Consider the following 13,656-nt stretch of genomic DNA (forward strand, 5'->3'; position numbering starts at 1 on the left):
AGCCTCTGAGATTACGACACTGACAATAGTGTCTTCGTTTTCTCTTTATTTGGTTCATTTTGGTAGTAGTGGACCATTTATTTATTTATTTATTTATTTAAGCTTATACCGCGCACAGCTACCCACAATGGGTTTCCCGGCGCCAGGGATAGACTATAGAAGAAGGAGGGTGTATCACCTGACTTGAGGCCACAGCCGACTATTGTTCACGCTTAGTAAAAAGCAGAGTCTTCAGAGCCTTACGGAAGCGGAGTAGGTTGGTCTCTGATTTTAGTGCTAAAGGGAGGGAGTTCCAGTATTTAGGACCCAAAGTAGAAAAGGAGCGGCCTCCCATTTTTGTCAGCTTCCATCTTGGCACTGTGAAGTTACCAGTGTCCGATGACCTTAGTGAGCGCAGGGGTCTGTAGGGTTTTACCAGCCCTTGAATATATGCTGGGGCGCTGCCCTGCTTGGCCTTGAACATGTAACAGAGTGCCTGGAATTTAACACGTTCAGGGATGCTCAGCCAGTGAAGGTCACGCAAGGCGGCAGTGGCTGAAGTGCGTCTAGGGACGTTCTTTAGCAGGCGCGCAGCCGCATTTTGCACAACCTGCAGCACATGTATGGTGGCTTTATCTGCGCCCAAATAGAGAATGTTGCCATAGTCCAGGCGTGATGTTACAAGTGCCTGGACTACGGTTCTGCGGGAGGAGAGGGGGAGCATCCACAGAATCTTATAAAGCCACCGCAGCGTTGAGAAGCAAATGGCTGCAACCTTAGTAGCCTGTTGCCTCATGGTTAGCCTGTCGTCAATAATGACACCCAGGTTACGAACTGCAGTAGATGGTGTAGGCGCATTTCCCAGTTCGGTGGGCCAATGGTGGGGACCCCATAGATGTTTGTTCCATCCCAGAATGACCTCCTCGGTCTTCTCCCCATTCAGCTTGAGACAGTTTCTCCGCATCCAATCGGCAACAAGAGTGAGGCCCGACTTGAGTGCGGAGATATTGTTCTCGTCCCTCCCTGATAAGGAGAAGACAATCTGGGTGTCATCTGCGTAGGAAAACAGGGTTAGCCCAGCCTGTTCAACTATGGTTGCCAAGGGTTTAACATAAATGTTAAATAATAAAGGGCTAAGGATTGAGCCCTGGGGGACGCCGCGGGTAGATGGGCAGATGGTGGAAGCTGATTTAGAAGAAAACACTTGAAAGCTTCGGTCGTTGAGGAAAGACACCAGCCAGGCCAAGGCCTGGCCTGCCACACCTAGAGATTTCAGAGAGTCAATGAGGATGGAGTGCGACACGGTGTCGAAGGCACCATTGCACCAGATACCCAGGATCAATTTTCCTTAGGACAGTTACTGCTCCTGAAGAAGCGAAGGTCCTAATGGCATCTTTAACAGGGGTGGGTTCCCTAAGTAGGTCATAATAGATAGAGACACAAACCTCATGTCTGTCTATCTGAAAGCCATGTGGGATGAGTGTGTAGTGACTCATAATTTCACTACCTCCTACCATCCCCAAGGATGTGTTCTTGTAGACAGGCTCAACAAAACCATGAAAGGCATGGTCATGGGTTTACCTGAGAAACTCAGAAGGAGATGGGATATTGTCCTACTATGTCTGCTTTCTGCATACAGAGAGGACCCTCAGAAAGGAGTGGGTTTCAGCCTATTTGAGCTACTCTTTGGATACCCTGTAAGAGGTCCTTTAAGTTTGGTAAGAGAAGGTTGGGAGAGACCTCTCAAAAAGCCCAAACTAGACATTTTGGACTAAGTATTAAACCTTTGCTCCAGACAGGCTGAATACATTAAAAAAAAGCAAACAGAATCTCGGAGGCCAGCCAGGATTTTGTCAAACGCTGGTATGACCAGAAGTCTTCCATAGTTGAGTACCAGGCTGGACAACTGATATGGGTCCTAGAGCCTGTAGCACCCATGGCCCTCTAATATATGTGAATTGGGACTTACCCTATCTAAGAGAAGAAGGGTGAAGTCACATATCTGGGGATTTGGGAGCCCCCAGATACTCCCCATAGGGTGATACATGTGAATAGGCTCAAGCTCTGTCATAACAGAACAGACATCAACATGCTCATGGTAACAGATGGAGGAGAAAACTAGGAGAGTGAACCTCTCTCTGATCTACTATCTACCAATGTCAAGAATTGATCAGTTGAAAGAGTATTCCTCTCTTCCCCCTTAACACAACAACAGCAAAAAGACTGCTACATTCTTCTCGGTCAATTTGCTGATCTATTTTCATGAACCCTAGGTTTGACAACATGGTGTACCCATGACGTGGACACCACTGACAGTTTACCCATCAAAAGCAAAATATACAGGTTATCATACCAGGTCAAAGCTAGCATGAAGGCTGGGTTTGTGAAGATGCTAGAGGTGGGGGTGATTGGGCCCTTTAGTAGTTCATGAGCTAGCCCAGTAATTCTGTTGCCTAAGCCAAGTCCCAAGGGAGGAAAGCCAGAAATGAGATTTTGTGTGGACTACTGAGGCTTGAATGCGGTCACCAAGACTGATGCCCACCTCGTTCCAAGAGTTGATGAGTATCTTTGACCAGACTTCGGGTTATTGAAGATAGTCCTCACCCCAGGGCACTTTCTGGAAATAAATATGACACCCCTGGGACCCTGACCCTTAGATCTAGTCAGAACTGGAACACGGACCGAAGAAGGACTGCCCTGCTGTCCCCTGGATTGCAAGTTCAAGTTTAATACTTTATTCGACAGCATTGTCATAAAAGCATGTTTCCCTAAGCTAAACAGAATAAATACTACACAAAAAATTTTAAGAGCAGAATAAAATACATATTAAATACCATCAATTTATACAGTGCTGGCGAATATTTCAAGTTATAAAATTCATACATAGTAAAATCCGAGTCACAGTACAAGGTCTTGGCGAGGTGAGTTATCATTGTAATTACATTTCCCATAATTAATTACAGTTTAAAGTGCGCATGCGTATTATCCAGGCCCACCCCTAGGTATTTGGCTACAGCAATAGCAAGATTGGGGGCACAATTTGATCTCAATATCCTTAGTGCCTCTAGGTATTTCCTTATCCCCAAATTCCTACAAACCGGTTTTAGTCATCTACTTCTTGGGGCAGCATATAGCGGGCAGGCAAACAGAAAATGTGGGATGTCCTCTACATGTACTTTACAATAGGAGCAAATATTTACATTGCCAGGGGACCATTTGGCAGTGAAGGCATTAAGGGGTAGGGAACCAATTCTAAACTGAAAATACAGCTTCCTATCTAGGGGTTTAGAAATCAAATCCCAGTACTGTTCGCATTTAGGGGTAATTTTAAAATCCAAGAACTGGGATGTCAACATTGTTAGTTGGTGGGAAGTCAGAACAGTGTTACGTATCATGTCCCAATACATTTTTTTCAATGATGCCTTAGAAGGAAAGGCATGTGGGTCTACTGCAGTCCACAGGTGATCTAGGTGCATTTTTTGGAGCAAGTTCTTGATTTCTTTAAGCCAAGATATTTTATGAAACCGATCAGAGCTAACAACGTCCATTAGAGCAGCTGCGTAATGTCCCAATTCAGGAGTAGTCTTTATGCGCCTCCAATATAGGAGGGGACGCAATCTGGCCATGTCCTCAATCTTTTTCCTCCCAAGATCATAATGGAGCGGGATCAATGGAGTGCTCTGCGGGAGACCAGCCATTCGACGAAGGAATTTGTTTTCTGCAGTGACCAGTGTACTCAAATTGGTAAAGCCCCATAGCTCTGATCCGTAAAGGCAAGCTCCCAACACTTTCATACTGTAAATCTCCATTGTTGGCTGGATGAGTTTTGTAAATGAAGATTTGTGTTTTTATGCTATAGCCCCGGCCAATTGATTGAACTTTAGCACCACAGAGTCCATGTGGGATTTCCAATTCATGTTGGCCTGTAGGGAAATACCTAGATAGGTAAAAGCGTTCACTTCCTCCAATGAAGACCCATTAAAATGCATTTTCCCCTTAAATTGCTTTGCAGGGTTCAGATTCATAAACTTAGTCTTTGATGTATTTAGTTCCAAGCCCCGAATCCGACAGAAATCACTAAAAGCGTTGATTGTCTTTTGTAAACCACTAGGGGTCCGCGAGACCAGTAAGGTGTCATCAGCAAACATTAATACTGGAACCCGCTCTCCATCTAATATTGGGGCATCTGTCGGAGATTGTTTTAGAAAGTCTACTATGCCGTTGATATAAAGAGAGAATAGGGTGGGGGCCAGGACACAGCCCTGCCTTACCCCTCGTTCCACAGGGAAAGGTTCGGTGACGTCTCCCTGTGCACCCCACCTGATCCTGGCATAGTTATTTTTGTGCATTCTCATGAGCAGAGTAAGCAATTCGGGGCTTATTCCGAGATCCCGCAAAACAATCCAAAGTTTTTGTCGGGGTACTAGGTCAAACGCTGACTTCAGGTCAACGAAAACAGCATATAATGGGCCATTTGTCAGGGTTACATTTTTCCAGAACAAGGTTAAAAAGTGGAATACCTGGTCAACAGAGCTAGTTAGTGGGCGGAAGCCAGCTTGGTACGGGGAAAGGATATCCTTATCATCTATCCAGGCTTGTATTTTGTTTTGTGTCATCCTGCCCATCAGTTTTTGTGCTGAGTCGATAAGGCTAATGGGCCTGTAATTACTTGGTAAAGCCTTATCCCCTTTTTTGAAGATTGGTATTATCTCCGCACCCTTCCATGTTGCTGGGATCATTGCTTCTTGTGCGATGGCATTACCAAGCCATACAAAATATTTACACCAGTTGACCCTGTCAAATAAGAACACATCCGCTGGTATTCCATCAATTCCTGGCGCCCTTCCTTTAGTTACCCCGTCCATGGCCTCGTTTACATCTTTTAATGAGAATATTCCATAAGTATAGAATACCCTTTCTGGTGGCATTTCGATTGGAGGAGGTAGATTATCTGCGTATTGTGGTTTAAAAAGTCCACCCATGCTTCCTTTGCTACATGGTTTTTCGGGCAGTCTGCTGTTCCCCCACTGCCCCACTTTAAGATGGCACAAAACTCTTTCTGTTGTTTGGCTGTACATGCTTTCTTCAGGTCTAGCCATGTGTTCTCATCCCACAGTCTTTTTGCCCTAGTTTGTGTTTTCCTGTAATCATCCCTGGCCTTTAATTCTCCTATTTTAGTCCTCAGTGCTACGCTGAGTTTCTGTCGCGCTTTTCTGCAGGAGTGGTCATACCACCCTCTTTTTATCGGTGGGCCAGGACCCTTCCTCTGCTTGGTTTTTTTGAAGAAAAACCTCTGTAAGTTAGCAAAAAACGTTGGCTGTGACTCTTCAATCAATTGATTAAAATTTGATTCATTGCTATGAATCTGTAATCTGGTGACCTCTTTGATAACTATCTCCTCTAGGTCCTTCATGTCCCCGGGCTTATCTACCAGAGTCGCCCATTTGATATGGCGGAGATTGTTAGTTGGAACAACATCTAGTGTCGTAACACCCCTTTCCTGATTAGTTGAATTTTCACCTTGTTCCAGATTAAAGAGCAGGCACAACGGGTTGTGGTCACTCTCTAATCTCGATGTCACTTGCATATCTACCACTTTGTGCCAGTCTCTAACATCTATTAGGATGTAGTCTATCCTGCTACTTGACCTCAAATTATCAAAAGTGTGCTTGCCCTGTAGGTTTGACGGGGTGCGGCCATTTACTGCCCTCAGTCCCCTGGCCTGACCCCCAAGCCTCTGAGACTTACGACACTGACAATAATGTCTTCTATTTCTTTTTATTTGGTTCATTTTGGTAGTAGTGGACCATTGCACCAGATACCCAGGATCAATTCTCCTTAGGACAGTTACTGCTCCTGAAGAAGCGAAGGTCCTAATGGCATATTTAACAGGGGTGGGTTCCCTAAGGAGGTCATAATAGATAGAGACACAAACCTCATGTCTGTCTATCTGAAAGCCATGTGGGATGAGTGTGTAGTGACTCATAATTTCACTACCTCCTACCATCCCCAAGGATATGTTCTTGTAGAGAGGCTCAACAAAACCATGAAAGGCATGGTCATGGGTTTACCTGAGAAACTCAGAAGGAGATGGGATATTGTCCTACTACGTCTGCTTTCTGCATACAGAGAGGACCCTCAGAAAGGAGGGGGTTTCAGCCTATTTGAGCTACTCTTTGGATACCCTGTAAGAGGTCCTTTAAGTTTGGTAAGAGAAGGTTGGGAGAGACCTCTCAAAAAGCCCAAACTAGACATTTTGGACTAAGTATTAAACCTTTGCTCCAGACAGGCTGAATACATTAAAAAAAAGCAAACAGAATCTCGGAGGCCAGCCAGGATTTTGTCAAACACTGGTATGACCAGAAGTCTTCCATAGTTGAGTACCAGGCACAGCAAAAAGACTGCTACATTCTTCTCAGTCAATTTGCTGATCTATTTTCATGAACCCTAGGTTTGACAACATGGTGTACCCATGACGTGGACACCACTGACAGTTTACCCATCAAAAGCAAAATATACAGGTTATCATACCAGGTCAAAGCTAGCATGAAGGCTGGGTTTGTGAAGATGCACCATGTAGGTGTACCATTGTTTGCCCTTAAAAAGAACCGGAGCATAGGCCAGATGATCACTTCCACCAGGCCTCCAGCCAAAAGAGATACCCAAAGTACCATCTTCGGGTCCAATCCCGTGAAGGGACATCGTAAATGCGGGATTTGCCTCTTTGTGACATCACAATGGAAGGTTCCCTGTTCACTGACGGCAACAAATTCTGGCGCCATGATGAACATACCAATTGCAAGACTAAATACACTGTGTATGCTATTCAATGTCCCTGTAAAAAGCTATACATTGGGAAGACCACGCAGGAGGTTCGTCAAAGAATCATACAACACAGGTCCTGAATAAACAATAAGAACTTAACGGCACCTTTGGTCTCTCATTTTCTACAATACAAACATTCTGTGAATGATATGAGATGGACTGTGCAGGCAGTGATTCGAGGTGGCAGTGGAGATCCAGACGCACAACTTCCCCAAAAGAAAGCGTATCTTATCCTAAAATTTGACACATCGAACTCTGGCCTCAATGAAATGTCCGAACTCTCTAACTTAGGATTCTAGCTCCAACCTATGCCTGTTTTCAGAATCCTCTTCAGCCAGTTCGGGCGGTTCTGTGTTTAAGCTGTGCTGCTGCTGATTTCTCTCCTCTCAATCTGGGTTGTCCCAAACACTAATTTCCTCTTTCCTTTGTTTTTTAATTAAAAATTATTTTTTTTAACTTTCTGCCATATTTCTTTACATATACTACTGTCAGTTTCATTTTGCAATTAATGGTGGCATCGGACTGGTGCCGTGTTCTGAGCAACACCTCGAATTGGTACTGGCTGTCTAATGCTTTTTAACTAGGGATATGCCTTATAACACAGGATGTTACTGTAGGGCACAATCATGGCTTACATCAACAGTTCTGGGCGGGATCAACATGAATAGGGCGACTTGTGAAAAGGACTTCATGTTCTAATATGTTTCAAGCTTCAGATACATGTACATGCTCTGGGCACAATATGGACTCCATGTTATAATTGTTCGAGCTCTGGACATATGTCGATGCTGTGTGTACCTCATTCCACAGACATGCCCCCACTGATGAAGAAGTCAAATCGTGATTTGGACACGGTTTGTCATTCAGTAACCTCACTGTGCCCCCCCTTCTCCATCTATAGGCTACACGGTACTACGAGCACCATGATTCTCGGGACTGATATTTAGTCCTTCTTCCATTTTCACGCCCTCCAGTCAGTAACTTGTTTGATGTACGAGCGAGAGGCTCACTCTGCGACTTTGTTTCGAGGCGCAACTAAGAAAAGATTCCTTCCTTCGGGGGCTCCAAGTAAGTAGCATCTCTGCTGCCCGTATTTCTCCGCCCTTAGGCACAACATGATAAACGCGTCCTAATTGCTCCGTGTTTGTCTCCGCTTTTCTACAGCGGTACGCGGCAGCTTGATTCCCACTCCGCTGCTCGGATTTCTCAGCGGCTCGGCCGTTCCCATACTAGTGCAATTTGGGTGCAGGTAGGAGACGTCCTGTTCATGCTAAACATTAATCTCCGCACTACAGATTCTACATGCCGCCTTCCAACGGCCCCTTACACTGTTGTCTCTCTTCTCTCTGTTTTGTCACTCAGTCTACAAAAAAAAGAGAACGATCATGTGAGTCGCCCCTTGAACCGCGCACCGTGCCTTGGGCGCTCTGTATCCAGACACCTTTTGCTATTGCATACAGGTATTATTTGGTTCTCCCACACAAACCCGTGTCTGTGCTTGCACGCCATTGATGTACCCTACAGTTCTGACTACCTTCACTCTTGCCGTTTCAGAATATTCACCTGATGTTCAGTCTACTTTCCCTCGTGCAGCCTCTGCGCTAGCTGATAAGGTAAACTTCTTTTACCCTTGGGTAGAGAGACAGAGAGGGCTCTCTCAGTATGACAATACAAACAATATGTATAGTTTTTGACACCACTCCTTAATTCTTTTTCTATGTAAACTTCCACCCAGTCCCTGTCCTGAGGAGAACCTTTACTTATCTCGGTTCGAAACGCGTTGACCCCCAGCCTGTGTCAAGAAAGAAGGGTGCAGCTAGGGACTAACTAATACCACTTGTGTGGGCCCTTGCTGTCAATCTAAAAATATTTTACCACAGGTGTTGTGAGACAGGCAGGCAAACCCACTTCAGATCCGCCTGTCCACTGGTTTTTTAGTCAAAGGACTGGTTCTTTCCACTGATAAACGGTGTTTTTTGTGTAAAGGTTGTTTATGTTGTAATTACTTTGCAATGGAATTTGTTTGAAGTGTTTTGTTGTTGTCGCTTAATCTTGAGTATTCACCTTAAATGTCTGTATATTTGTATATATTGTGCATATTCTTGCATGTTTTTGAACTGACTGTTTTGATAGAAAGTTCCTTCGATGTCATGTTTCTGATGAACTAATGCAAATTGATTCTAAATGACAATAAATTTGTTTGGAATATACAACCGTTGGCCACGCAGTACGGTTTGGCTGTGTGGGCCTTGAATTCTCTTGAAACAATCCTGATCTTCTTTAAATCTTGGTGAAGGCAGTAGCCTTCCACCACTATGGGGGTAGCACTTTGGGCATCCCTCCCAGTCCACCAAGACCGCAATCTGTGAGAAAGGCCTATGTCATGGTGCACACTCTTGATCCATGTTTGCCTATGACAAAAATCAGCATTAGGGATCCAGACAACAATACAGTTGGGTACTCAGGGCATTGGTCATTCAGCTTTTACTTTCATAAGCTCTTGTTTAGTCATAGGGGCCTCAAATGCAGTTGGTTGCTTGTTCATCAATCTTAATAGCACCAGGCTTTCACAGGGATTATCAATCACCCCTATGTCCTCCAGATGCATCTATCTAAATAAAGAAGCCAAGCTTAGTCAATATTGCAGAGGGGTATGAGTTTGAAATTTCCCCACAAGCAAAGAGGTATACACAACTAAAAAGGATATGGCCGTCTGGGGCCAGTGGATGGTGATAATGGACAGACTTCGGGTTATTAGTTGTTAGTTATGTGGAAAAGTAAGGCCAGGCAGGGAAGGGCCTCAGTGAAATAGCCTTGGCTATGATGTCTACTCTAGTTCAGTTCTTCCTCACAGCAATGTAAGACGAGCGGCCTAGGAGAGCAGGCCAGCTTTAGCCAATACCTAACATCAGCAAACCTGGCTTTGGCCAGTCAATGCAGACCTTTCAGTATCCCATGTCCAGCAGCATACCATGCTTAGAAGAAGAACAGACTCAGGAAGGGCAGGGTAGGTAAAACTTACAAAATGGTAGAAAAGCTGCAGAATACCTTTCAGTATGTAATGACACAAGGACCCTAAAAACTCCAGCAAAGGAAAGTTTGAAACTAACTGGACCATAAAAACCTTGTACAATGTGGGGATCTAAATAGCAAGAAACCAGTGATCCTTATTTATTTCTATCTTTTAATAGAAAATATAGAAATGGTATCACCAGTTTGAAGATATGCAGCTCATGTCTGTTGATTCACGTGCCGTAGGGCAATGCATTTTGTTCCTTTCTGTTGTTTTTTTCTGCTGGGGTGATTTCCGAAGCCTCAGCACTTTTGCGTATACGTAGGGAACACTGATGGTGTGTCCTTCATATTTCAGGTTGTTTTCCTTCTTGACATGCTGTAGGATAGCATAATTTTCTCAAAACTTAAGCATTCTTGTGATTATGCCTCTCAGTGGAACAAATCCACCTCTCCACAGTAAAACAGATAGACAGACGGCTTGGTTGTAAGACCTAGGATGTCCACTTTTCATGACAAGCTCTTCAGAGTTGCCCTCGACTCAACACACACACAATACTGAATTTGTTCTCAAGAAACTTCAGTCCCTATCTTTTATCCTGCCATCCAGAATTCAGGAGAACTCCGATAGGGTTCTAAGTGTTTTTCGCAGTTCTGCCACCTCAGATGTCATCTTGCTTAGGTCCACTTCCAGTAGGACTACATCAATTTTATTTTCCAGCATTTGTCTAGAGTTTTCAGTGGTGAAAAGAATCTGCCTTGCAGATGGCACATGCAATTTCAAGAGCACCTAACTGTCTCCTTGTTCGGGCATGGACTGATTGCCACCTGTGGTCATTATGTACTGGTCCAATTTTGTCTGCTGTGTAACTTTAGGAGCTTTGCCTTTACCCATTAGCCTAGCACATCAGGTGCACCACAGGTGCCCTGGTTTAGCAGGTATTCCTATGTCTTCCTCCCACCTGAGCACCGCTGGACACTGAATCCTGCATGTTCTCAGAAAAGATCGAAATAATGGTGCAATCCACTAGTCTTGCCAGCCCAGTGGCTTGCTCTTGCTGCATAGCACTGTGTTAAGGCCATCTCACTCCTCTGGTTGCCATTTTGCTGTGTATCTAACATCTTGATTTTCCAATGTATTGCCCATTGTAGCTTTCAGTACTGCCTCATTTCACCCTGTTGACGTGGGCCCCCTCTATTGTCAGGCATTTCATCTTATCTTGTCCACTGAAGTGGTACACTGTCCATTACCCCTCCATCTCCGGGAGACACCGTTCATACAAATGGGCAGTTCCCGCACTGCAGCATGCTGTCAGGGTCATCTTTGCTCCAGTGAACTGTTCTCAGTTCTCTTCAGAGCCTGTAGCATATTGTTTTAACCATGGCCCCCAGTCGCACCCTCACTGCATCTCCATGCCAGTGCTTAATTTGAGACAGAGGTTTACAGTGCTCGGCACCAGCACTTAGTTCTCAACACCAGCACTTGTGACAGACTGCCACAAGGTGGCGCTTCCTGGCTAATTTAGAGATAACCACAACAACAGTTAATTATTAATTCAATATATATTAAAAATAATTATTACCTGTCGCCTAAGAGTTTCTTGTAGCTTTGGGGCCTGAAATAGTCTGAATTGCCTCACTTGTAGGAGTATGATGGTTAGCAGTTGTGTTGTTACTACCATTGGCAAAATGGCAGTGGAACTGTGTGGTGCAAGCTGCAATGGCCTCCTTACGAGACCTCTGGCACTTATTTTTTTGCAAATTAAGCACTGCTCCAGACATGCTAACAGCCCAACATTGGCAGACACCAACCAGGTGTACAGATGGCCATCTCATCTGTATCAGGCTTCCCCGCGTCAGCTTACGTCTGCTCTAGCACTCACTGTGGCCAGTAGCACACACATCTAATCTCTGGCCACAGTCATCCTCGCCCCACTACCACCTATAGTTTGCGCTCTTGCCCCAGTGCACATGTATTTACTGCACTTCCCTAGTGTTGCCCTGCCAGCTTAGCCCACAGCTGCTGCTCTTCTGTAATCAATGTGCCCTACTGACCATCGCCCTATATGCGTTGATCAATTCCTTCCATTCTCTGGACATTACAGACAGTATTTGGTTGAAAAGCAGGTTCATCTACTCCAGAGCCCTTACAAAAGTGCCTTGGATTTGCAACTTTAAGTTACATATGCAAAAAGTGGAATTTAAACTCATAAATTCTCAAATATTGAATCACAAAATTGCTCACATTTCCTCCAAACTTTCATAAATATTTAAGGAGTTATTTGGGGAATTAGATCTATGATGCACCTACCCTACATGTCCCTATTGTACTCATATGGCATCAGTGAAGTATTTGAATTTTTAAAAAATAGGGAGGGCAATTGGGGCGAGGCTTAGGAACTAACCAAGATGGAGGCTTAGTAGCGGAGCTCTGGCCCTCGCTGCCGGAATATCCCAACATCCGTACTGATCTCTGATCCTGCTGACATTTACTTATCGGCAGTGCACGGAGACGAATAAGGGGCCAACAATGAGCTGTAGAATGACTGTTAAACACTGACAAGATGCTGATATGGAGTGTCGTTTCATGAGCTGCCGACAGTGGACCTCTCCCCTTGCGCCTTTCCCATGGTGATATACAGAGAAGCTCGGTTCTTGGTTAGGCCAGCTGCTGTGCGCCCTGGGGCAGACGTTGGGACTCGGCAGTTGCGGAGGAGCGCTCGACGCCTGGCTAAGGACACGCCGGGGCAAAGGCACCCCGGACTCTGAGAAAGACCGCACCAACACTCGGAGAGGAAGAAGAGGACGGGTAAATAAGGCGTGGCGCAGTACAATAACTGCAGAAGCCAAGGGGCGAGGCGCTAATCCGCGGCCTACACGAAGGACGATTGCCACCCCCTGCTGGGAGCTGGCAGTCCAGTCCAGTCCGTCCTGCAATTCGGCCCCGGGATGCCCAGATTAGTTCAGTTCAGATCCCCTGCATAGATGGGAGGACCAGCAGTGTGGGGTGCAGCCCATAAGACTGCGAGGTGAAGATCCATCATATCCACTGCCCACAATATTAACCATGTCCAGGGCACGCATGCCCTGAAGTCGGGGCCCGGTGACCATTGCAGGGACTGTTTGGCCAAGGCCAAAATCCAAGGGAGGTGCAATCCCCAGTGAGGAGGGTGCTTGCTCGCACTGGCAAGAGGGCCCGGGGGGAGCCTCTGCATGGGAGCAGACCAAGGGCAGCCAGTCCCTTCGCATACAGGTAAGGCCACGGACTGTATGAAGTATGCTGGCCTACAGGGGGAACACCGCAAAGGCACAAACAGAGTATCATAATGACATCTCGTCATAGCAGGGTTGTGATGCCGAGTCCCTGTGGTGGAAACTCGAAGAAGCTGCACTAATAGTTAGAGTAGGTCCTTATCGTCCAGCTGTTGCAGAAAAGACCAGAGCTGCTGATTGAGGCGCCTATGGGACCCAGCGCTGAAGAGAGCAAGGGAAGTGAAAACGGTCACAACGTGGTGCTCCTAAATGAGGCCCAAGGGAAAACCCGGGACACAGACCAACAAAATGGACAAATATGCAGTCCCGAGGCAGGCACCAGGAGCCCAAGAACAGCGGCTAGAAAAACCTGTTGAACCCTTCCTAAGCACAATAAAGGCAGCAATCACTGACTTGAAAGGGACAATCAAACCCAAACTAGATGCAGTGACCCTAGATGTGAATCTCCTGCGAGCAGACTTCCACAAAATCTCTGCTAAAGTTGCTGTGGCAGAGACGGAGGTGGCACATTTGCAGACCAGCACAAAGCGCCTAGAATAGCAAGTACTGACCCTCACAAAGCAACAA

This window comes from Lissotriton vulgaris, chromosome 3_1 (assembly GCF_964263255.1).
Source record: "Lissotriton vulgaris chromosome 3_1, aLisVul1.2, whole genome shotgun sequence".
NCBI lineage: Eukaryota > Metazoa > Chordata > Amphibia > Caudata > Salamandridae > Lissotriton > Lissotriton vulgaris.